We start from the raw sequence: 27,259 nt of genomic DNA on the forward strand, positions 1-27,259 counted from the left end.
TTACATCCATCAGACACTCCTAATGATACACAAAAGCACACATACAGTGCAATTCATATCTTATTTACCTATTTCTCATCTTATCGTTTTTTTTATTTGCTCTTTTTACCCGTATGGGAGCGCGCTCGTGGCTAAGCGAAGCGTCGCACCAGCCACACGATCTCTCGCTGTTTATGGCCACTACCAGCCACACGATCTCTCACTGTTTACATCTTTCAGACACTCCTAATTATACACGAGAGCACACATACAGTGCAATACATATCTTATTTACCTATTTCTCATCTTATCGGTTTTTTTATTTGCTCTTTTTACCCGTATGGGAGCGGCAGTGGCAGGCGCATATATCCGTGACTGGTCGAGTGGCCGGCGCATATAACGCAGTGGCAGGCGCATATATCCGTGACTGGTCGAGTGGCCGGCGCATATTTAGAGTGTCCCAGTCATGAGTCACACCCTATGGCGTTATTTTTTAGTCAAAAGTTATGAGCGTGTAAGACATGCTCAAGAGCACATTATGTTATTTCACACGCGCAAAAATGAACCTTCAGCTGGCATGATAAAAGTACTCGCGCACAAATTCAACAACCGAGAGGTGTACAGGTAGCTGCAAGCGAGCGCCTGGCATACTCTCATAGGTTAACTCTGCTTGTACAGTGGAATCCTGCTCGCTGTTTTGCTCGCGCAGTGGATTTCTGCTCGCTCAGCTGATTTCTGCTCGCTCGAGTCTACATGACTTTTGACAATTTGGGGGCGGAAACCAAGGAGGGCACTGACCCTCTTATGATTGGTCACTTTCATCATGGAAAATCTTGGGAAATCCTAACCCCGCCCACCTTCTGACGCAGTGCGCGTCACTCAGCTCGCTCTGCCACTCCAGCTATCTCTGTGTATATTTTAGACAACGAAATATGTGATAAAACACCATACTAACTATTTTCGTTTTCATTTAAAGAAATCTTAAACATGACAGCCACACAAATGTGGTTCAGGCAACGCGTATTGATTATATTCACTGCACATAACGTTTGCCTATTTATAAAAAAAAACTAAATATAAAACACAAACCTGCCTCTTTTCGTTTTAAATATAATATAAAACCATTAAACATTTTAATATGGTCCAGGCAATATGTGCATTTGTACCAAACAACAGATTTTGCAGTAAACAACATTACAGTTTTTTTTAATTTTTACATACAATTATTACAATTTAAAATGACAAAACTCAACCCAGTCTCTTTTTGTTAAATTTCAGTTTTTATCAATATTAGCCATTATAAAAGTATAAGTAAAAGGTATAAGAAGCTATACAAATAAAGCTATACATATAAGCTATTTATCTTTACCGTTGTATGGTTAGATTAGAGCGCTGACTTTGTATGTTTGACTGAATTGTTTGCTTTATTTGTATAGCTTCTTATAAAAGGTATAAGAAGCTATACAAATAAAGCAAACAATTCAGTCAAACATACAAAGTCAGCGCTTTTAAAAAAATATTATGGCTATTATTGATAAAAACTGAAATTTAACAAAAAGAGACTGGGTTGAGTTGTGTCATTTTAAATTGTAATAATTGTATGTAAAAAATTTTTGTTTACTGCAAAATCTGTTGTTTGGTACAAATGCACATATTGCCTGGACCATATTAAAATGTTTAATGGTTTTATATTATATTTAAAACGAAAAGAGGCAGGTTTGTGTTTTATATATATATTTTTTATAAATAGGCAAACGTTATGTGCAGTGAATATAATCAATACGCGTTGCCTGAACCACATTTGTGTGGCTATCATGTTTTTTATCACATATTTCGTTGTCTAAAATATACACAGAGATAGCTGGAGTAGCAGAGCGAGCTGAGTGACGCACACTGCGTCAGAAGGTGGGCGGGGTTAGGATTTCCCAAGATTTTCCATGATGAAAGTGACCAATCATAAGAGGGTCAGTGCCCTCCTTGGTTTCCGCCCCCAAATTGTCAAAAGTCATGTAGACTCGAGCGAGCAGAAATCCACTGCGCGAGCAAAACAGCACTCCGCGAGCAGAAGCCCGCTGCGCGCGAGCAGGATTCCACTGTACAAGCAGAGTTAACCTATGAGAGTATGCCAGGCGCTCGCTTGCAGCTACCTGTACACCTCTCGGTTGTTGAATTTGTGCGCGAGTACTTTTATCATGCTAGCTGAAGGTTCATTTTTGCGCGTGTGAAATAACATAATGTGCTCGTGAGCATGTCTTACACGCTCATAACTTTTGACTAAAAAATAACGCCATAGGGTGTGACTCATGACTGGGACACTCTAAATATGCGCCGGCCACTCGACCAGTCACGGATATATGCGCCTGCCACTGCGTTATATGCGCCGGCCACTCGACCAGTCACGGATATATGCGCCTGCCACTGCCGCTCCCATACGGGTAAAAAGAGCAAATAAAAAAACCGATAAGATGAGAAATAGGTAAATAAGATATGTATTGCACTGTATGTGTGCTTTTGTGTATCAATAGGAGTGTCTGATAGATGTAAACAGTGAGATCGTGTGGCTGGTAGTGGCCGGCGCGATGCTATAGAGCCACGAGCGTGCACTCCCATATACGGGTAAAAAGAGCGAATAAAAAATAAGATTTAGTTGAGAAATAGGTAAATAAGATCTGTATTGCACTGTCTTTGTGCTCTCGTGTATCATTAGGAGTGTCTGAAAGATGTAAACAGTGAGAGATCGTGTGGCTGGTAGTGGCCATAAACAGCGAGAGATCGTGTGGCTGGTGCGACGCTTCGCTTAGCCACGAGCGCGCTCCCATACGGGTAAAAAGAGCAAATAAAAAAAACGATAAGATGAGAAATAGGTAAATAAGATATGTATTGCACTGTATGTGTGCTTTTGTGTATCAATAGGAGTGTCTGATAGATGTAAACAGTGAGAGATCGTGTGGCTGGTAGTGGCCGGCGCGATGCTAATAGAGCCACGAGACTCGCGCTGCATTTGTTTGTTTTTTTAAACCTTACATATTGTGTAAGTTCGAGTGGCCGGCGCATATATCCGTGACTGGTCGAGTGGCCGGCGCATATATCCGTGACTGGTCGAGTGGCCGGCGCATATATCCGTGACTGGTCGAGTGGCCGGCGCATATAACGCAGTGGCAGGCGCATATATCCGTGACTGGTCGAGTGGCCGGCGCATATAACGCAGTGGCAGGCGCATATATCCGTGACTGGTCGAGTGGCCGGCGCCTATAACGCAGTGGCAGGCGCATATATCCGTGACTGGTCGAGTGGCCGGCGCATATATCCGTGACTGGTCGAGTGGCCGGTGCATATAACGCAGTGGCAGGCGCATATATTGCCTTTCCTCCGGTGAAAATTCTGCCTGGGTGGGCTGTAAGTGTTCCTCTGTATGCTCTCAATGTTCTCCGAGCTTGATGTGCTGGGAGTCGGCCTGTTTAGAACCTGTATAGACTACAGGTGCTGTCCTCAAACTTCGCTTGCCTCTTTTCTTTCCTGAACATTTTAGTGTTCACCGCTTCAAAGACCTTGGCCTCCATGAAGGCCTGGCAGAGGCGAACCGCTTTGGAACGGGGCACTTCGGCATCCCCACAGACTTTGCTCTGAATGATGTGAGCCAGGACCACGTCCACGGCCTCGGACCCCAGAAAGCAGTCATGGTAGATTTTCAGATTGTGGCGTCTCCTCTTCACCTCCACCTGCGTCTGAAGGTCGTTGATGATGTTAGTCCAGATGTGCGTGGCTCGCCATTCCGTGTCTGTCGAGAGATGGACTGGATGAGAAACGGCAGTGATATTCCAGAATAATGATCTCAAACTATTAAATAAGTCAAGCTTTAGACTGAAAGGACACACATTTTGGAACATTTAATAGATTTAAGCTCCGTTTACACCAAGAACGATAACTATAACAAAAACTATATTAGCCTCAACACCAGTAACATTATGTCTTCTGCCTCTTTAAATCAAGCTCTTTATAAAGAGAATAGATTCTGATTGGCGGGTCAATGTGTTTATCATTCATTAGCAGAAAAAACATAATTCTGAAAGTGATTCCAATTATATTGTTCCTCTGTCATATTTGTGGTGTGGACTTACCTAGGATAATTATAAAACTTTATAGTTATCATTATCATTACAGTTTTCGTCCTTCGACCTTAAAACGGTTCCATGATGCTTTAGATGGATTGGAAGTTTCTTTACTTCTTATAACATCATGTACCACGGTGGACACAAACTAGACATTATATGCCAATATTGGCATATTATGCCAAAGTTCTGCACTTTAATGCGGTTTAAAATCAATTATAACAATACATTTCGCAAACACTTTGGCACTGTCTGTTAAAGCTGGAATACGTCTACAAAAGGAAGCTTCTTCAGACTTTTGAAACTGGACCAAGAGGTTTCAGTTTACCCATATTTAAATCCGCCACTTTATCATTTTAATCAACGTGACGGTTGCAGAACATTAAGTTTCCCATATTTGTTTTTCTCAAAGCTTTTACAGATCCTTCTTCCAACACAAAGAGCATCTGCTGCCAAGATCAATACCTCACTAGCCTTATAAATGACAGCGGGGAGGTTGATCGTTTCTCGCTAGGAGTGTTTCATGCAGAATTTTATGTTCAGCCCTGAGGTAATGATGAAGGTCTAAATTACCCATTAGCGATCAGGATATTTACCTCCAGGATAACTGTCTCCCCGAGTGTTGTTGCTGTTAATAAACTAAAAATAATAGGCCTATAATTTTATTAAACAATAAATTAAATGAAATTGTAATTGTATTAAAAAAAGCAACAAAAAAAAATTCCTCTAAGGAATTTTTTTTTTTTTTGCGATGCTAATTGCGCATCAGTTCAGGTAGGCTACTGAGTCGCTGTCCTCAGTGCGCAGAAAAGCGCTGAAACGGAAATGAAGGGGAACCCGTTTTTTGGGCTTATTTTAACTGGCCCATCCAGACTCACCTTCTGTCGGCTCGGACTCGATCGCTTCTGGCTCTGGTGTTTCTTTAAACCAGTCATGATCTAGAATGTTCATTAAGTAGATCCTTGACTCTCTGTCACGAAGGTTCTGAAGTAGATCCAGGCATTCTGTAAAAGTTTTCAGAAGAGAGATCATTAGTCCTGCTTGATTTTGAGATATGTAGTTTATGTGAGGTAATGTTGCTGTTACTATGGCATTCTCTTGATGCCCATGAACATTTATTAATGGCTAAACATTCACTGTCAATCCGCTGTGTTTTACACTTAGCTTATTTGTCATCAAGGTAATTTTACTGTCACTTGTTTAAGAGCTTTACATGTTTTCAAGCAATGCTATTTCCATTTCGTTCTTGTTTTTGGTCTCACCTTTGGACAAGTCTGTATTTTTCCGAAGAACTTTCAGAAGACCTTCTCCTTCGACCATCCCATTCAGCGCTCTGTATAACACTTCATTTGTTCCCATTAAAGCGTGAACTCTCCTCTCTGCTTTTGATTCACAATCGCCTATTGTAAGGAGTAAGTTTTCAGTAAAAAAAACTTATTTCCATATCCTGTGCATAATAAATCAGTGACTTGTGCTCAAAAAGCAAGCTCACTTGGTTCTCTGATGGCCAGTCCTCTGTGAAAGCCGGCTAACTTGATCTCCCTGGTGAATGGGTCGATGAGTACTTTTCTCAGGCTGATGTGTTCGTAACAAACACCCTGTTCCCTGCAGTGCTGAAACGCAGCGATGAGATTCTGCATGATGTCTTTTGCTTCTGCTTCAGTCAGACGACCTCTGTTTTCTTTGATGAAATCACACAAGGTTACGCTGACACCTGGATGTTCCATGATTAGGATGTCGTGATCTTCCATGCCAAACCAATCATGTAACTTCACAACATGGTCGCTATGTTCCACCATCCGCATTATAGTTGCCTCTCGACAATAAGGTTTGGATTCCCCAACCTGAAAGAAGAGATTGACAAAAGGTTAGTTGACTCCTAACCTCAAACCTCCTGACTAAAGAGTGAGCGAAATGGATGGATTTCAAACTTGACAGGTGTCTCGCTACGGGCACGAGTAAGTGCAGTGCCAAGTTTGACGTTGTTTGGATTAGAAATGCTAAAGACATCCTTAAATATATTGGTCAAAGAAGCCCCAAGAAGGTTGTGGTTTAAAAATAAACATTCTGACATAAACACCGTCAGCTAAACTTTACTTCTGAATATTATATTTTATTCACGGCCATCATTTGTAGTAACCTATTCACAAACTGTTTGCTCAAGCGTAGCAGTTCACTGTGTAGCCCGCTCGCTGAATTGTCGCGCTTATTCATTTGTGGATGTTAAAGGTGCCCTAGAATGTGAAATTGAATTTATCTTGGCATAGTTAAATAACAAGAGTTCAGTACATGGACATGACATACAGTGAGTCTCAAACACCATAGTTTTCTCTTTCTTATTTAAATCTCGTTTTTGAAAAACACCCCTGAAAAACAGGCGAATCTCCACATAACACCAACTGTGACGCAACAGTCGGGATCATTAATATGTACGCCTCTAAAAATTTGCATATGCCAGCCCATGCTCAGTGCCAGGCTGAACTGCGCAGCCGAATCATCAGAAGTTCTGCAGGTGAAGAAACAAGCGAGGATCATAGGGAAAATGGCAGATCTATCTATAATCGGATACCGCTACAGTTTAATTCGAAGTTGTTAGTTGCTCTGCCCATTTCACCACGGACTGTTTTTCTAACCTGGAACAATATCAAGCAGCCAGGCTTCTCTCGGCGTCTCAAACGGACGAAGGGGGCAATTTCAACTAACGTTATATTCCCGCAAGAGGTAAGTAGTGATTTTATTAACGATAATTTACACTGTGTTATCTAGATCCAGCGCGATATTGTTTTTTCCTCGAGAGACATCATGGCTTGCAAACGAGCGAACGAAGCATGGCAGTTGCTCAGTGTTTGGATGTACAAATGAACACAAAAGTATTTTTTTAGCTCCTTCATCCGTGCCTCTGAAGAACCAGTGGGTTATGTGAATTTCTGATGTGTAATTGTTCAAGTTCAAAGACAGATAATCTTTCTCTCAAAGTCGTTCAACATTGTTTGCATCAGTAAATCGCGTTGCAGTGATAAGATCTTCATTCACGCGATCAACAGGCTGTCATCTGTTCAATGCTCATCTGCAACGTTTTATGTGATGGGAATAGATCTAAATACTTAAAAAACTTCTCATGATTCGTTAATCCCGATAGCTGTAATAGTAAAAACGTATAAAAGCTGTAATAGTAAAAGTTTTCCAGATAGCTCTACATGTAATGCCAGATATTTCATATGCAAGCATGTCAGCCAATCACAGCAGTGGGCAACAACACTGAAGTCTCACAGCAGACACGCCCCTTCAAACAGAGTGTTCAAATCAATAGATGAAATCAGGCTAGGAAATATGCCTTTTATTTCTAAATTATAACCAATTTTGATCTAAAAAACATACTAACATTATAAGGGCACCCCAGGAAACATTATAAAATAATAAAATAATCCATTCTACGGCACCTTTAACTGAATTTGTAAGTCACCTACGCTGTTCTGTATATTATATCTATCTATACATTATGGGAACGCGTGTGTGTGTGTGTGTGTGTGTGTGTGTATTATTCGCATATCTCTCGAACCGTTAGTCCGATGGATTTCAAACTTGACAGGTGTCTTGCTACGGGCACGAGTAAGTGCAGTGCCATGTTTGAAGTTGTTTGGATTAGAAATGCAAAAGATATAAGTAAATATATATATATATATCGGTAAAAGAAGCACACACTGGCTTTTGCCGCTCTAGCCGCTGGCCACTCCCCCTCTCACACACACACTGAGTGAGCACAGCTGGCCACTCCCCTCTCATCTCATTGATCGGGGCTTACTCGGGGCTTACTCGGGGCCAACGGCCAGGATCTCTGGCCCGTCGAATACCTTGGGCCAGAGCGGGCCAGCTCGGGCTAGAGGAGTGGTTACTAACAGAGGCGGAGTTCACCTGAGTCGGGAGACGGCAGCGCCGGATGATTCTGTCAGCATTAAAGACTTTTAAAATAACTTAACTCGCGTTCATGTTTGAATGCCTTGTGTTTGTGATGCAAAAGACTATGCGCGCTAACCATTACCATAGTAAACATAGTAAATGCTTGAAGATACGCATAGTAAAAAAACATAGTGAAAGCTTGAAGAAATCAGACCAATCATAAAGGCTATCACAGTCATGTTTTTATTTTATCTGACTGTCAGTAGCCTACGTCTCGTCTCTTTATACCGGACTATCATAAAATAAAGCAACTTTTTTTTCGGGAGCTTCCTCTGTTTCTCTGACTGAAAATATCTGTATGGGAGTCGAGAGAGTGCTAAAGCTCCTCAGGTCGTATTTTTGGTGGCATATATTTGTAGAAATTATCATTCTTTCTAAATGTGATGTAAATACCTGTAACTACCAGATAAACAGTAACAGACGCGACTGAAGAAGTAAGTGTGTCCTCTTTCTTTTGTGAAATAGACCTAACGGAAATTTATTTCTGAGTGACTAATGTGCAATTTTGACATAAATTAATTCATTATGATCAATGTATCACTTTTTATTGTAAACCTGTGGTAAAACATCGATGCTTGGGTTTTAAATATTCAAGTAAACCACAAAAATGCCAGCAAACGGCCACTTTTATCATGTTTGTTTTCAACGCTGTTTCCAGTGATTTCTGATTAGTTTTCTGATAAAACTTCCATTTGTTGGTGAATGAGTTAGTGTGACGTTGTTCCAGAGAGGCGTGTTACGGGCGTGTTTTAGTGAAGCGCTGTGGAGCTTCTGGCCCGACAGTGGAAACGCAGGCCCAGTGCTATTAGCCCGGCACGGCCCGTTTATAGCCCTGGCTCGCACTGGCCCGACAGTGGAAACGCGGCTAATGAGTGAGCACAGCTGGCCACTCCCCCTCTCACACACACACTGAGTGAGCACAGCTGGCCACTCCCCCTCTCACACACACTGAGTGAGCACAGCTGGCCACTCCCCCTCTCACACACACACACTGAGGGAGCACAGCCCAGGACCAGAGACAGAGAGGGTCGAAGAAAGCAGTGGAGCTTAAGTAGCTCGGAGTTCACTGTGTATCCTGCTCCCTGAATCGTGTAGTTCAATTTTCCACATTTATTGTATGTCATTATGTCAGTATCAGTATTTGCTTTCTACCATGCACAAATAAATATGTCACTGAACTTTTGCTGTGTAATTGTAACAATGAGCACTCAAACACACCAAACCAACAATTACTAAAAACACACACAAAAACTAATTTTGCACAGGCATTTTGCACTAGTAATAGAAATTTTCATAAAGAATAAAATCGTGTCAACTTACGTCGAAATCAAACTGCCGCTCCTCAACAAGTTTGATGATCACCTAAAAAATAAAGAAAATATTTGTAAACGTAAGTGAACTGACTCATCTTTGTTGCTTACATGATAATCTACAATCTTTTTTAAAACATGTTTTGGTCAAAACTGAAAACACTGATGTTTTTGTCAGGACTCGAGAGACAGAAGGAAACAAGAGGCAAAGAGTTTGCTGTATCCAGAAGAGCAACATACTTGAGTGCCATCTGATTTCCGGATTCCTTCATGGACAGTGCCATGGGGTTTCGATGCCAGTTTCTTTCCCAGTTCATAAAGAGAGTCAAAGGGTTCTGGAAAACACACAACAGCATGAGAGACTGAACTGCTTATGACTAAACACACCTGTGTAGATCAGGCGAGGAACCAACCAGTGTGGCATCCCAAACAATAAGTGTAGGCTATTGTGATAGTCAAAACATGATAGAAACACTGCCCGACAATGTCCTAAGCAACAACGGTCCTAATTTCAGTTAAAATAACAAATCTGCATTCTTATGTTCTCATTCACACTGTTATCAAGTTTGAGTTGAGTGAGAAGTCCCCCAGTAATCGTGTCCCACCGTTATTTCTGCATACATGTGAGTTAGGGTTAGTATTAATGTCCTCAGACAGTTACCTGTCGGCTCGATCTCAGATAACGTATCAGCGCTGGTCGATGGTAGAGTGCTGCTGCTGCTGCTATCTGTTCCTTCAAACTGCATGTAGTCTGAGGTAAAAGCATCACAAACACCAGGCTGAAACAGGCATGAATTAGAGAGGCAAAAAGCAGTAAAAGGAGTCGGCTCCTGTCCGGCTGTTTGTGGAGACTCCAGTGATAACGCATTAGCGCTGGTCGATGGTTGAGCGTAATCCACCATTGGCTCAAGCGCATCTGTGGCTGGAGTCGGCTCTTCTTCAGGTGTTTGATGACCAGCGGCGCTGCTGTTATCCATTGCTTCAAACTGCATGTCGCCTGAGGAAAAATAAATGAATAAGAGTGGTATTAACTAAGACACTCACAAACAATAAGTGTAGGCTACTGTGATTGTCCGAACAATTGGTAGCCAAACTAAACACTATTTTATTGAGTTTGGTGACAGCATGATGCAATAGTTAGTATAGGCTACTGCTTTTACTATTGGTTGATACAAATTTTACAATTTCAATTAAATTCTTGTGGTTTTATTCCGATCTTGATTCAGATTGGATCCGTATTAGGTACAGTAGATACATGTTAATTTCTCTCAAGAAAGAAAAATCACACCTAGAAAATCACGTCTTTCAAAAGTAAGAGTCGACTCTGATTCAGTTAAATGAATCATTTTTAAAAACGAATCCAAAGCGGTTTCGTTGTGATGTCAAGACGAGACATTAGCATATTAGCTGTCCACTTATTGCGCGCGCAGGGAAAACTTGAAGTGGACACTGGACAGCATCATGTGGAGAAGACGGTGCTGTGCTCTACAATGTGAAGGTAAAGCCAGTTTCTTTTCACCGCCCAAGGACGAGCATGTGAAGAATCAGAGGTTAAAGTTCATCTTTACCACGGTATCACAGCAGTATAATCCTAAACTTTTGCTGTGTTCCCTTTATTTCACTGACGACTGCTTCTCAAATCTCGGAGTTCAATGCAGGATTCGCAAAACGCTTGTACTTGAAAGACCCCCAAGGTCATTTTTCTGGTCCTTATGGGAGGTCTGGTATGCTAAACACAAGCATACTTTTAACATATTTCTAACAAGTGCACTAGAAGTACATTGGTAATAAATATACGCTTAGTCACGCTTTTAAGAAATATGCTAAAAACAAGCATACTTTTAGTGAAGTTTTAGTGTATTTAAAGAAAACATACTTCTGTTGCTCTTACTTAAAGTACATTTTATGAGTACTTTGTGTATGAACTATGAACGTAGCAAAATGATTAGCTTTTAGTGTGTTTAAAATATATGTACCTACCTTATTTACAAATATATGTACCTTATTAGCCTACTGCAATATATTTAAAATATTTATGTATTCATCATTTATATAATGTATTAGAAACATTTGTCAACTATTATTAAGCATTGCAATAAGCAAACCTAAAATTAATGTTGTTCACTTTTACTTGTAAAGGCTACTTGTAAAGGCTACTTAAAAGACTGTTGTCCATTACATGATACGCTTGTACTACTGAAATTCCCACAAGGATTTTAACATCATAATATTTGAAATGTATCGTAGATACGTTTTCTAAAGATGTTTAAAAAAGTTTGTACTTATTTAAATTCAAACAACAGCATAACACACGTGACTAGTCCTGATTGGTTCCAGAGCCGTTGAACGGTTGTGATTGGTTCTTATGATAATGAGCTCGCCTCGCGCCTCACTCAGAGCTTCCGTTTATCAGATATATGCTGTGCGTGTGTGTATATGTTACTTCAATGTGATTAGATTTAGAAGTCTAAATCTAAAGTCTCTTTAGAGGACTAGGCAAGGCAAGTTTATTTATATAGCACATTTCATACACAATGGCAATTCAAAGTGCTTTACATAGAAGAAATCAATTCAAATCAATCCTAAATCTGACTGGGAGCCAGTGTAAAGACCTGGGCCCGTATTCATAAAGAATCTTAATGCAAAGAGTAGCTCCTAGTGACAAAATTCTAAGAAAATTCTTAGAAATGTGGGCGTTTACTCTTAAAATTAAAGAAAAAATCCTAGTAAAGAAAAAAGTAATTCAGAAAGCATCTTAACCCTTAAAAGAGGTCTTAAGGTCAAAATTGTTAGGAGCACGGACGAGGACTTTTAAGAGGCTTAAGAGTTTCTTTAGCAGAGGAGAAAATGGCAGAAAGACGAAGAGGGAGAAGAAATGTGTTGCAGACAATGAATAACAGTGAGTTAATAAGACGCTATAGATTAGATCGTGCAGGGATCATGTTTGTGACTGATCTTGTTAGAGACACGCTAACATCTCCGACACAGCACAGAAATGCCATAGCGCCAGAAATGAAAGTAATCACTACATTACGATATTTGGCAACTGGGAAAATTCCATGTTTGATACATTAAAACCAACATTCAAACCACCACTTAAATAGACATGCCAGCAATCAGTGTAATTGGAAAGAGTGGAACAATTTTTATCATTCTAAGCCAATCAAATACCTTATAGGAAATTAACAGCATGGTAAATAAAAAAAAAAAGGATTTATATACACATATATAATGTGTGTGTGTGTGTGTGTGTGTGTGTGTGTGTGTGTGTGAACGGTCAAATAGGAAAAATTACGCATATCATTTCAAAGTGAAGGCTTAGAATAGACCCTATACTTAAAATCACTTTTTTTTCCCCTTCTTGGACAACCAACCAATCACAGTCTTCAAAAGATTGTGTCATACATAGCAACGGGGTCAGCCCCGCCTCCTCACTAAGATGAAAGTTTTTGTCTTTTCCTTACTCAGAGTTGCTCTCAGATCGGTCCCGAATCGCTTTTCAGCTAAGACTCCTACGTAAAAGTTTTTAAGCTAAATTAAGAGTTTTCTTAGAGGATTCTTAGAATCTTTATGAATACGGGCCCAGGGGCCTCATTTATAAAACTTTGCGTAGGATGTGACAAAGACAGCACACACCAACAGATGTTAAACCAGAGTCTCGACTGTGAACACAGGAAATCTCGCTAAATCTCACGAGAGAAGCAAGGCGGACGACATGCAGGAAGAAATTGCGATGATAGTGTTTGGAAAGGTTTTCACAGAACACGTTGTATGAACATTCGTGCTGTTGCCACAAATCAACAAGCTGATCCTCCGTCTCTGCTGTCCACATCAGTTTCACTGTGTGCTGCGCCATGACTGCGTTTGTTATGCTTCCGTCATCCATCATCTCGCTTTCTGATTGGATATTGTTTAGTTTCACGTGATAATCTCCAGAGCGTGCGCGTGGTTGTCCTCCATGGCCCCCCCACACATCAGGATTTCTGATCGTAAATATTAAACATGCTGAATATTTACGATTCGCGATCGGAGCGGCTCCGACGTTCTTCCGATCAGGTTCGGACACTCTTAACACACCACGGGAAAATCTGATAAGATAATCTGTAGAACCATCAAGATAATCGGGACACAGCTAGGATTGTCGGAAGGGGGGAAATCGGCCCAAAGTCAGCCCGATTATCTTTTGGTGTGTACCCACTATAATACATACAAATCTTTGCAAATTTAATACACACTAAGTATAGTATAATTTAAAGGGGTATAATGGCCTTTTCAAAAGTCTTTGGTGTCCCCAGAGTGTATCCTATTACCTAAAACTGTGTCTATTAATTAGGGGTGGTTAATCTGTCTGATTTCCCGATTCGATTACGATTATTGAAGTCCCGATTCGATTACAGTCGATTTTCGATTATTAACGATTCTCGATTAGCGATTATTGATTTTCCATTTCACAACAGTAAACGAAAATACACTACAAAGTGATTGCAGTATTAAAAAAAGTCAGCTGCTGAATTACTTAACTCTTTTATTGAGTAACAACAACTCAAAGCACTTTCTGTGTCATGTAGTTATAACTTCAGAATTATTTGTATGTAGCTTATGTTCTGTAGAACACAGAAATGAATACATCACATTGTGTTGTGACTCATCAAGTTGAACTAAACAATAACAAATAAATGAAAGGCTTATTTCCTTTAGGAAGTAGATCAGAACCAACATACTGTAGAAATTGGACAATTTTCTTCTAGAAAGACAAGGTGTTCAGGTGGAAGAAGACTGCAGGTTGCAGTCGAAACATGTCAAGGTAAAGAAAAAGTTTTTTTCTCCACCTGAACATCTTGTCTTTCTAGAAGAAAATTGTCCAATTTAATCATTAAGAAGACAAAATGAACATTTTTGAACAACTTACTGTAGCTTCAATTAGTAACATACAAAGCCACTCTTATACACAACTAAATAATAAAGAGTTATGACTTGAAATGTTTGCTGTATACTACAATCAAAAACAGCTTATACAAAAAAAGTGAAGAACATCTGCAGAGAGCACAGTCAAAATGTAACTTTTTGTGACTGAAATTGCACATATTGCAGTATAACATACGTATAACAGATCGGTTTACACAGTGTACTGATGTGAAAACTAAACAATACAGAAAGCAGCTCTCATACAAAAATACTAAATAGGTAACAATGAAATTGCCAATTTTACATACGTTAGCTTTTAACGAAGAAGGTGCCGTTCGAATTTGGCGCGCAGCCATCATGAGTCTGTTATGTATGTGCGCGACTCTGTTATGTGCGCGTCTCTGTTGTGTGCACGCCACAGACTGTCCGCGCACTGCACGTCCGCTTATAGTTCCGCCTTTTGCGTTCCGTCAATATTACGTTATTAGAAAAAATATATATTTTTTTTTAGAAAATCGATGTTTTGACATTTGTGAATCGATTCAGAATCGTCCACGTCCGCATCGCGATGCATCGAAGAATCGATTTTTTCCCCCACCCCTACTATTAATCCTGTTGTAGGAGACTCCGAACAACATTAGGAGCCTTTAAAGTAGCATTATAGGGGCCCTTTAAGGACAAGCGGCAGTGTGTTTAGTATTGGGCTACTGTCACTTTAAGATCGGTACGCGTCTAATATACATGCATATGACACGCACTCGATTTTCTCTCAGATATTTGCTTTCACTTTAGACATAACCAACTGTGTTTATGTGAAGCTTGTGTGTATTTGACAGTATTAGCACGATAAGACTAGAAAGATATCTTAGTCAAGTATCCAGGCGTTGTTTGACATGATAACTGGCAACTTTTGTGAATGGGAGTGTCCCGTGAGTGTATATACAGCATGTGATGTGAATGTAACAGAACTGCAGCTGATAGAATGTGCGCAGTAACACGATACTACGACATTTCTTCAAAAGCAGATCGTGGAGACATTTTAATCGTCCACGATCGAATATTGTGATATCGCACACCCCCATGTGTCCCACAGTTATTTACACGGCCCTGCTGCTGCGATCCAATCCTTCGGGAAAGTTGCATGATGTTTACTCTCTGCATGTTGCCTAACATCAGAAACATCAAGCTGAAGCGGACATGAATCAGAGAGGTAATAACTAGAGACTCACCTTCTGTCGGGTCGGACTCGATCGCTTCTGGCTCTGGTGTTTCTTTAAACCAGTCATGATCTAGAATGTTCATTAAGTAGATCCTTGACTCTCTGTCACGAAGGTTCTGAAGTAGATCCAGGCATTCTGTAAAAGTTTTCAGAAGAGAGATGATTAGTCCTGCTTGATTTTGAGATATGTAGTTTATGTGAGGTAATGTTGCTGTTACTATGGCATTCTCTTGATGCCCATGAACATTTATTAATGGCTAAACATTCACTGTCAATCCGCTGTGTTTTACACTTTGCTTATTTGTCATCAAGGTAATTTTACTGTCACTTGTGTAAGAGCTTTACATGTTTTCAAGCAATGCTATTTCCATTTAGTTCTTGTTTTTGGTCTCACCTTTGGACAACGGTGATCTTTCCCTACGAAGCCAAAGTTTCAGAAGACGTTCTCCTTCGACCATTCCCTTCAGCGCTCTGTATAACACTTCATTTGTTCGCATTAAAGCGTGAACTCTCCTCTCTGCTTTTGACTCAAAATCACCTATTGTAAGGAGTACGTTTTCAGTTTTCAGTAAAAAACCCTTATTTCCATATCCTGTGCATAATAAATCAGTGACTTGTGCTCAAAAAGCAAGCTCACTTGGTTCTCTGATGGCCAGTGCTCTGTAAAAGCCGGCTAACTTGATCTCCCTGGTGAATGGGTCGATGAGTACTTTTCTCAGGCTGATGTGTTCGTAACAAACACCCTGTTCCCTGCAGTGCTGAAACGCAGCGATGAGATTCTGCATGATGTGTTTTGCTTCTGCTTCAGTCAGACGACCTCTGTTTTCTTTGATGAAATCACACAAGGTTACGCTGACACCTGGATGTTCCATGATTAAGATGTCGTGATCTTCCATGCCAAACCAATCATGTAACTTCACGACATGGTCGCTATGTTCCACCATCCGCATTATAGTTGCCTCTCGACAATAAGGTTTGGAATCCCCAACCTGAAAGAAGAGATTGACAAAAGGTTAGTTGACTCCTAACCTGAAACCTCCTGACTAAAGAGTGGGTTAGAAAACAATGAACTTTACATGTACTTTACAACTGATGCTTCAATGCTTTGAAATAATTCTTAATAGTAATTTTCATAAAGAATAAAATCGTGTCAACTTACGTCGAAATCAAACTGCCGCTCCTTCACATATTTGATGATCACCTAAAAAATAAAGAAAATATTTGCAAACGTAAGTGAACTGACTCATCTTTGTTGCTTACATGATTATCTACAATCTTTTTTAAAACATGTTTTGGTCAAAACTGAAAACACTGATGTTTTTGTCAGGACTCGAGAGACAGAAGGAAACAAGAGGCAAAGAGTTTGCTGTATCCAGAAGAGCAACATACTTGAGTGCCATCTGATTTCCGGATTCCTTCATGGACAGTGCCATGGGGTTTCGATGCCAGTTTCTTTCCCACTTTATAAAGAGAGTCAAAGGCTCCTGGAAAAAACACAACAGCATGAGAGACTGAACTGCTTATGACTAAACACACCTGTGTAGATCAGGCGAGGAACCAACCAGTGTGAGGTTTACACATCAGGAAACAGGCTGACATTGACACAGCTAATAATTAGCAGGTTTTGCATTTAAGTTCATGTTTGTGATTGTCAGAACATTTGGTAGCCAAACTAAACACTATTGTATTGAGTTTAGTGACAGCATGGTGCAATAGTTGGTATAGGCTTCTGCTTTTACTATTGGTTGGTACAAATTTTACAATAACATATCCCAAAAACATTGAAAACATATTTGTATTTGTTTGTGTATGTTTGTGTAAATCACGCTAGAAACATGGTAAATCATGACAAACTGTGGTAAATCATGCTAGAATGTGGTATATCATGGTAAATCATGCAAGAACAGGGTAAATCATGATAAATCATGACAAACTATGGTAAATCATGCTAGAATGTGGTATATCATGGTAAATCACGCTAGAACAGGGTAAATCATGATAAATCATGACAAACTATGGTAAATCATGTTAGAATGTGGTATATCATGGTAAATCACGCTAGAACAGGGTAAATCATGATAAATCATGACAAACTATGGTAAATCATGTTAGAATGTGGTATATCATGGTAAATAACGCTAGAAACATGGTAAATCATGGTAATTCATGACAAACTATGGTAAATCATGCTAGAATGTGGTAGGCTATATCATGGTAAATCATGCTAGAACAGGGTAAATCATGACAAACTAAGGTAAATCATGTTAGAATGTGGTATAACATGGTAAATCATGACAAACTATGGTAAATCATGCTAGAATGTGGTATATCATGGTAAATCACGCTAGAACAGGGTAAATCATGATAAATCATGACAAACTATGGTAAATCATGCTAGAATGTGGTATATCATGGTAAATCATGACAAACTATGGTAAATCATGCTAGAATGTGGTATAACATGGTAAATCATGCTAGAACAGGGTCAATTATGGTAAACCATGATAAACTATGGTAAATCGTGTTAGAATGTGGTATATCATGGTAAATCACGCTAGAACATGGTCTTTTCCATCTATGATATCAGTGGTTACATGCTTGCTAAATAAAACTTTATAACTTTTGATGTTTTTGTGCTTAAAGGTCTTAACCCCGATAAATGCTGCTTGTTTTCACAGAAACACTGACCGACAATGTCCTAGCTAATTTCAACGAGTGTCAACACAAACGAAGACCATCAGAGGGATAAGATAAGATTATGTAACGTCTGTAATAAAGCCTGTATCATTAAATGGTAACTTGTCTTTTGATTTGTATTAATGTTACGTTACCTGTCGTGTTCATAGCCATAGCCGCGTCTGTCACGCTGCAGCGGCCGCTTCTCTCAGGTAACATATCGACGATTGATCGTTCAGTGTAATTGAATGTGTGTTCAATGTGTTTCCTATTGTTTGTAATTGTATCACTATAACGTTCAACTGTGTAAATAATGTAAACTGTGTTTCAGTAAGACGATGCTGTCTGTTTGTTGTTGGCTGTCTGTTTGTTGTTGGCTGGCACGTTGCTTAGCAACCTCTGGAACTATTTGGCTTGATCGTGACGTAACCACTCTCCGAGAACACGGTTTCCGGGTCCAAAGGCCGGGGCGGGGCCTCTCTCTCTCTCTCTCTCTGGAGTTTTGACAGCGCGCAGTGCTGTGTGTGTCCCGTGCTGTTTGAACCATAGACTGTAAAACAATATGGACGTAGTGTATGGCGGGCCGGAAGGTCCAAAAATAGGACTAATGATTTGTCGTGGGAAGTTACTATACTATAGCCCCTAGCTACTCACTTTCCCACTGATATGCCAGCGGTGGATCTGTATAACGTTACGTACTCTCCTCACACAGCGAGCGACTCACCCTCCTCACACAGCGAGCGACTCACCCTCCTCACACAGCGAGCGACTCACTTTCCTCAGCTGGCGACTCAGTCTCGAGCGACTCACTTTCCACTTTCACATCGCTCAAGTTCGTAGAGAGCTTATTCAGTCCATTTTAAATTCTGATTTTGGCCGCGTCTCAAATGGGTTAAACCAAAGATATATTGCCTATGAAGTTCAAGTAAATGCGCTAGAAAATCCGCGCTCATTCATGGATGTGCATTTATTGCATGGACGGAGAAAGCGCCGACACCTGCAGGATTTCATCTGATGGTATAGGACAATTCCGGTATTTAACACTTTGAGTCTATTTTGTAGTTCGTTTTGGAAGAACAAGAGTGGTGGATAAAGACATTTTGACAATGGTTCCTGTCGCGACTTTTTGACTATTTTAGAATTGCCCATGACCGCTTTAGAATGGGAGTCAATGGCCATGCACAAACATGACCTTAAAACAACCCTTAACGTTCGTTTTCAAAACTGTGCAACTCACCGAGTGGTTAGTGGTGTTCGTTGATGTTCCAAAACAAGTAGCGTAGCGAAATACAGTTTCTGTCGTGTTTTATTTGGCATTTTGTAAAATCCATTGATTTCCGTTGGAGGACACATTGCTCGTTGATATTACTGCGCTACCGGAAACGGAAAGGATGCTGTTTACATTTGATTGTAGTCTTTTAGGTCTTTTCGCTCGGTTCTCTGTCTCTCAGAAGAGATGGGTCTGTCTGCGGACTGCAAGAGAGGGGAGTAACAGGAAGTGGGCGTAACTTGAAGTGGGCGTAACTTGAAGTTGTCCAAATCACATAGAACCACACGATATGTCAAACTCAAAATGAGATGTTGTCGGCAAGATGCCAGCTCGTATAGAGACATTTAGTAATGTCGTAAGTTTAACATTTAAACCACATTATTAGATTACCCTTTGACTTTATGAATACACATAAATGACAGCTTGGAAATATATTAAAGGTTTTAATTAAATATTATTTCAAAAAAAAAAATTCAGCACATGTAGTCAGAGGTACAGAAAAATAATAATAATTCAGCAAATAAGGAAATTGTTTTATTTATTTTAATCATGTTTGTTAAAAGTATGTTGAATGATGTTAGTTCATTTGTGCAACCATGTATTTGCTATAATGATGAAAATATTTGAAAACCAGTTAAAATCAAGTAGCCTAATGATGCAATCCTTAGTTTAAATCTTAACTTTTGAGTGTATGCAGAATTAAATGGATGTAAAATGATCATGTCACATGTGATATTTTATTTCATGTGACAGAAAAAAAAAAGACAGTAACACCAGTGACACACAATGAATTACCAATGACATACATAAGACCAAAGATCATTATTCTTCAATAATAATAATAATAATATAATCATAAAGTTTTATTTTTATTTATTTAAATTTTTATTTGTTTTAGCACAATTCACACCCAGCGGTAATTCAGGAAAAAAATATCCGAATGCTCCACGTGAAACTTCGGTCTTCCGATCTTTTACCATCGTGTCAATTCTCAACTGATTTTGATTAATATGCGGGAGGGAGCGAGAGAGAGCCAGACAGTTTGAAGACGCGCGCGCGCGCGACCGGGGATTTCTCTCTCTCTGCTCGTTCCTATCGTATGCACAGCAGTCATCTACATTCTACATCATTTACCGATCAAATAAGGCAAGACAAAAAATCGCTTGTGAGAGAGACGCGTGAGTGACAGAGAGACGGAGGGAGAGCAAGGAAAGGAAATGCAGCTGAATGAATACGCTACGTGTTTTAAATAGCGAGCGTACTTTTTATTTATTTTTTATAACGAAACGCAATATGTTGCGGCCGGTGTTGATTCTGTGGCGCACCGCACTATGTGTGGGAAACAGTTTGTTCTGTTCATGTTAAACTCGTGCAAGAGCGATTCAAAAGCATTCATAAGTGTCTGTTTGCTCTTATCGCTCTCGCGGTAGGCTACTTTGATATCATACACCGACCGGTCTGTGCAGCGCAGCTTTAAGTCGAAAAAAACAGTGAGCAACTTGAAGTGGACGTAACTTGAAATGACGTAACTTGAAGGGGCGTAACTTGAAGTGGGCGTAACTTGAAATGACGTAATTTGAAGGGGCGTAACTTGAAGTCTTGCAGGATGCAGACAGATTCTATTGTCTCAGAAGGCTAGCGTGAGCAGAGCAACGGAAGTTTCGGAAGAGCGGAAGTTTATACGCGGTTGTGAGGTATCTGAAAAAATAGTTCCACTATAGAAAAATAAACGGATTGAAATCATATATTGCGCCGATATATTTGTTTTTAATCATCAACGAACACCACTAACCACTCGGTGAGTTGCACAGTTTTGAAAACGAACGTTAAGGGTTGTTTTAAGGACATGTTTGTGAACTCCCATTCTAAAGTGGTCATGGGCAATTCTAAAATAGTCAAAAAGTCGCGACAGGAACCATTGTCAAAATTTCTTTGTCCACCACTCTTGTTCATCCAAAACAAACTACAAAATAGACTTAAAGTGTTAAATACCGGAATTGTCCTTTAAGCATATTATAATCTATCTGGTCCGTGAGAGCAGAACGAACGAGCCTTTATTGACGTTTTTAAATCTGAAAACTCCAAAACTTTTATTTTATTTTTATTATTGGCAAGTTTTTCCCCATCTGTCAATTCAATCCAGACTATTTCTTTTCCAATTTAAAACGTTATTACCGATTTCAATGTAATGTTTATTAAGGCTTTGATTAGTACAGACAAGCCTCTAGCAGAAGACTATTTGAACCATTATCACGTCACAGGTGCTTTTAATGTCACATTTTATGAAAGAAATTATGCTTATTTTGAAAGACTGATTTTCGAGTAGGTTTAACCAAAGGGAAAAACAAACAAACTCCAAAAACAATGGCTTCATAATTTAGTTATTTATTGCAAGAAGTACATTTGTATTCATCCTCTGTGGATGGATTGCCCACACACTTTAAGTGGAACCATCGCCCACAGTCATCACAGGCAATCTGTTAAAAATAAATAAATAAACAAACAAACAAACAAATATATATATATACACTGTTTGTGCTAAACAAAGTACTGCTCTTTCCTTATAAATTTTAATACAGAATTTTATTTTATTTTGTCACTTCGGGGTAGATACGCGAAACAAATTTTCCTGAAACGCTTTATCTGTAGAGTGGTAAAGGGATCCTCCATAGGGAGAGACTAGTTGGCACTTCAGCACTGCGTTGTTATCGGGTCCAGGCGCAGGTCCTTCGTCAGATCTGGAGTGTGCGTGTGTTTGAGTGTGTCCAGGCGCAGGTCCTTCATCAGATCTGGATCCGGCAGGCTGCGGGAAAACCTCGGGATGAACAAAAACAGTAAAATTAGCGTAGATGCCATTCTTCTTATGATGTAACGAGTACATCAGGATTTATGGGAAGTGTTCCCGGTTCCGGATGACCTGATCTATGCAGCCTAACATTGAATTATAGAAGTCTATAATGTGTTATGTGACTGCTAGGTCAAAGAGATGTGTCTTTAGTCTAGCTTTGATCTGACAGAGTGTGTCTGCTTCCCGGACAATGGTAGGAAGACTGTTCCAGAGTTTTGGTGCTAAATACGAGAAGGATCTACCGCCAGCAGTCGATTTTGATATTCTAGGTATTATCAACTGGCCGGAATTTTGAGAACGCAATAGACGTGAAGGACTATAATGCGTTAAGAGCTCGCTCAAGCACTGTTGGAGCTAAAGCATTTAGTGCTTTGTAAGTAATCAGCAATATTTTAAAATGTATACGATGTTTAATAGGGAGCCAGTGCAGTGTTGACAGAACCGGGCTAATATGGTCATACTTCCTGGTTCTGGTAAGAACTCGAGCTGCTGTGTTTTGAACTAGCTGTAGTTTGTTTATTAAGCCTGCAGGGCAACCACCCAGTAGAGCATTATAATAATCTAGCCTTGAGGTCATGAACGCATGAACTAACTGTTCCTCATTTTTCATTGGTAACTCAGTGGCAAAGTTCCAGCTTGGACCTGCAAGGTCTGAGCCCAGCACTCCAAGGCTGGAGGTGGAGCCACAGGCTCAGACCTTGCAGGTCCAAGCTGGGACCTTGTCACTGAGTTACCAATGGAAGACGATGAAGACTGGGTTGTATCAGTGGAGAGCAGTTCACTTACCTCTATGTCAGTTATCTTCTTCAGTCATGCTAACCCCACCTAGTCTCCCTCTCCCACCACCTCTCCTGACTGCTGTTGGTAGCACTTTGTTTTTTTTATTGTATTCTATTGATCTCTCTATGCCCATCCTCAGTCATCAGCCACTGAAATGCTCAGATTACCACCCAGTTGTCATCGTCTTACATTGGTAACTCAGTAGCAAGGTTCCAGCTTGGACCTGCAAGGTCTGAGCCCGTGGCTCCACCTCCAGCCTTGGAGTGCTGGGCTCAGACCTTGCAGGTCCAAGCTGGAACCTTGCCACTGAGTTACCAATGGAAGACGATGAAGACTGGGTGGTATCAGTGGAGAGCAGTTCACTTACCTCTATGTCAGTTATCTTCTTCAGTCATGCTAACCCCACCTAGTCTCCCTCTCCCACCACCTCTCCTGACTGCTGTTGGTAGCACTTTGTTTTTTTGTTGTATTCTATTGATTTCTCTATGCCCATCATCAGTCATCAGCCACTGAAGTGCTTATCACCCAGTCTTCATCATCTTCCATTGGTAACTCAGTGGCAAGGTTCCAGCTTGGACCTGCAAGGTCTGAGCCTGTGGTCTGAGCCCGTGGCTCCACCTCCAGCCTTGGAGTGCTCAGATTCACCTCGACCCGTCACCCTGGCTCTCCTGCACTCCTTCCTCCCTCGACTCTAGCGTTGACCTTTGGCCATTCAACCTTGCCGGGGTCCCTTGGACCTAGGCACGCCTCTGCTGCGGATTAGCAAGCTGTCCACTGCCCTCCGACCGTCCACTGCCCTCCGACCGTCCACTGCCCTCCGACCGTCCACTGCCCTCCGACCCTCCACCCCTTCGGCTCTGGCTAGCTCCGCCTTCACTCAGTTGTCACCTCCGCCCTCAGTCAAAATGGCTCGTCTTCAGCCCTCAGGATCCCAGCTTCCTTCTTGGGGGTCGTCACTGGGGCTCCGTCGGTCGGTCGGTCATCGGCACTTCATTGCTTCCTCGGCTTTACGTCTGCACGAGAGTTTCTTCCAGCATCTGCCTGTTCGTCGATCGTCACAAGGATGATGCCCCTTAAATCACCATCATGGCTGTTCCCTCCATTCAGTCCGCTGTGGGCTATCGTCCTGGTTGCGCTCTGGGTCAGCAACATCTGGAAACATCCATCTGTGCCCTCACATTCCCATCTGCCTGCATCCACCATCCTTTCCCCTTCTCCACAGCCCTTTGTCACATCCAACTTATTTTGATTTTGACAGCACTATTATATTCAGAACATTGTCACTCAGTGACGGTAATTAAAAAAACTATTACTTCTAAAAACAATAACTTTACATTCAGAACATTTTCACTTAGTGACAGGAATTACAAAACGTTACTTCTAAAAACAACAACATTGCTTTCAGAAGATTGTGACTCATTGTCACTTAGTGTCAATTTTGTCATTAATTAAACTCCATCCGCTTAAAGGTAAGCCCTCGGTTTCTAACAAAGTCTCTGATGTTTTGAACTGTCCAGTTTTGTAGCACTGATGTGAGATCTGAAGTGTCTTATTACTGCATTCACTTCAGCATTGGTCCATGGTCTTTTGGGTGTTCGCTTTTTTCTTCTGCTTAAGACTAAAAACAAACAAGATGATACATTCTTAGCATTACTAACAACCATTTTTAAGTCATGTGCCTTTTAAACAGAACTTGTTCCCTGGCTTAACTGATATAAATATATGTTTAAAGGATTAGTTCACCTCAAAATGAAAATTTCCTGATAATTTACTTACCCCAATGTCATCCAAGATATCCATGTCTTTCTTTCTTCAGTGGAAAATAAATTAAGTTTGAGGAAAACATTTCAGTATTTTTGTACACAGAATGGACTTTAATGGCAACCAACTATCCTAATGTTCAAAGAAGGTTCAAATATCCATCTCAATGCAGCTCCAGAGTCTCAACACAATCCCAGTCGAGAAATAAGGGTCCTATCTAGCGAAACGATCTGTCATAAAAAAATTTAAAAAAAGAACATTTATATAATTTTTAAGCACAATTATTTGTGTTGCGCTGGTCTGCAATGCTGGAAATCACATCATCACCTTGGAAACGTCACCTGTCACATCATCCAAGTTATTTATCTGTGTACTCCGGTTCAAAAAAGCAGGGAATGGCGAAAAATTCCATATCATTTTCTCCTCCAACTTCAAAATCATCCGACATCTTTGTTTTAATTTCTGGTGCGTTGCAGACCAGCGCAACACGAACAATTGTGCTTAAAGTATATAGTTTTTTTTCTTTTCTTAGAAAATGCCCGATCGTTTCGCTAGATAAGACCCTTATTTCTCGAATGGGATTGTGTAGAGACTCTGAAGCTGCATTGAGATGGACATTTGAACCTTCTTTGAACATTGGGATAGTTGGTTGCCATTAAAGTCCATTCTGTGTAGAAAAATACTGAAATGTTTTCCTTAAAAAAATAATTTAATTTCTTTTTCACTAAAGAAAGAAAGACATGGATATCTTGGATAACATCGGGGTGAGAAAAATTATCAGGCAACTAATCCTTTAAGTAATGTTTTCTCAAATTGAGCATGACTGTGTTTGTATTTAAGAACAGGTAAGCCAACACAAATTTAAATGGGATTGTATGCCCATATTGCTACTTCAAATGTGAAATGAAACCTATTAAACAGTGTTGAGAACTAGGAAATAAGTGTTATATTTTTGTTCTTTCTTTAATCTATATGCATTACATGAATTCAATTAAAATTAAAGGGACTATGTGTAGCTTTTTAGGTATTTTATTATCTAAAATCAATATTTTTATTCATAAATATGCCCTCAATGGTGTACAAATACCTATGCCAATGATCAGACTAATCCTCGTAAACGAAGAATTTATTATCTTTATATACATGGGACGGGTAGGTCCACGGAGGCTTCCATGTAGTTCCGCCATCTTGAAAAACTATAATAGCAGAGAGGGACAAAAAGTAATAGGCCAAGGCGTTTCCACAACGCGTTTTCGTTCAGAACCAGCGTCACGTGACTGAAGCCAGCAGAAGCGGAGGAGCAGAGCAGTGAGAGGCGCTTGTCACTGCCACGGCAAGTTTAAAAGGCTGCACTGCACGATTATTTATACACCGTTCATTCATACATATGCTGAGTCACAGGATAAGGAGTCCTTGTCGTCGAAAAAGTCCAAAATAGACCGTAAAAGGAAACGTGACCGGAGATTACAAAAACAAGGGTTAATGTCGGGATAGCTAACGCAGGAGAAAGCTTTCAAAAGAGACGCTGAAGTTGCCTGCTTTCTTCTCGACAGGTAAATCAATGTTACGGTCTTAATTACAAGCTTTTTTTCATTGCTTGATTGTGTACTTTATTATATAGACAGTCGAACATTTATAGTTAAAAGTTAAACAGGCTCTTTGATGAATAGCAGCTATTGAGTAAAGTAACGTTAGAGAAGGCTCTGATGATGATGATATCTAACAATGCACGTACTTCAAAAAATATAACGAGTAAAGGCGGCATTACTACTAATTACCATAGTTAATGTTTTTCACAGTCAGTAGTTCATACTGTAACATTCTTTTTTTCGTTGTTTCAAGTTTCAGTTTGTTTTAAATAACAAACCTGTTCACCCGATGAAAAACTCGAAGTGCTATTATAAGACATCCTGTCATAGCTTTTTGGTACATAACGGCAACCGTAGATGCAACGCGCATTTGAAAAAGTGAGGCGCTGGAGAGCATTATTCGTTTGAATGCAAAATACAATTTCACCACTAGATGGGAGAAATTCCTACACACAGTCCCTTTAAAACCCAAATTGACCATACCATTGTTTTCAGAGACTTTTCTGTCAGTGTTTAGTCCTTCAGATGTGTCCTTTGGACACGGTTTCCTCCTTACCAAAGGCTCTGTAAAAGATAGGCAAATTATTGTTTTATAATGCTTTGTCTACATAGAAATAGTATGCATACATGCAATAAACCACTGGGCAATACTACAGTTGTAAGATGAATGGCTTAACAATACTTTAAGTTTTTGTTCTTTCTTTAATCTCTATGCATTACATGAATTCAATTAAAATTAAAACCCACATTTACCATACCATTGTTTTCAGAGACATTTCTGTCAGTGTTTAGTCCTTCAGATGCGTCCTTCGGGCACGGTTTCCTCCTTCCCAAAGGCTCTGTAATAGATAGACAT

The 27,259-nt window shown here is 40.1% G+C and overlaps 1 long non-coding RNA gene across 1 annotated transcript; it reads right to left on the reverse strand.

Moving 5' to 3' along the window:
• Positions 1–20,424: 20,424 nt before the first annotated feature.
• On the reverse strand, positions 20,425–21,053 carry LOC309478082. The gene is made up of 2 exons (XR_014198815.1): positions 20,925–21,053; positions 20,425–20,856 (listed from the first exon to the last, which is right to left on the reverse strand). It is a non-coding gene; the product is annotated as an uncharacterized lncRNA (long non-coding RNA).
• Between the last annotated feature and the right edge of the window lie 6,206 nt (positions 21,054–27,259).

The sequence above is a fragment of the Leuciscus leuciscus genome (genome assembly GCF_965113295.1).
Source record: "Leuciscus leuciscus genome assembly, chromosome: 16".
NCBI lineage: Eukaryota > Metazoa > Chordata > Actinopteri > Cypriniformes > Leuciscidae > Leuciscus > Leuciscus leuciscus.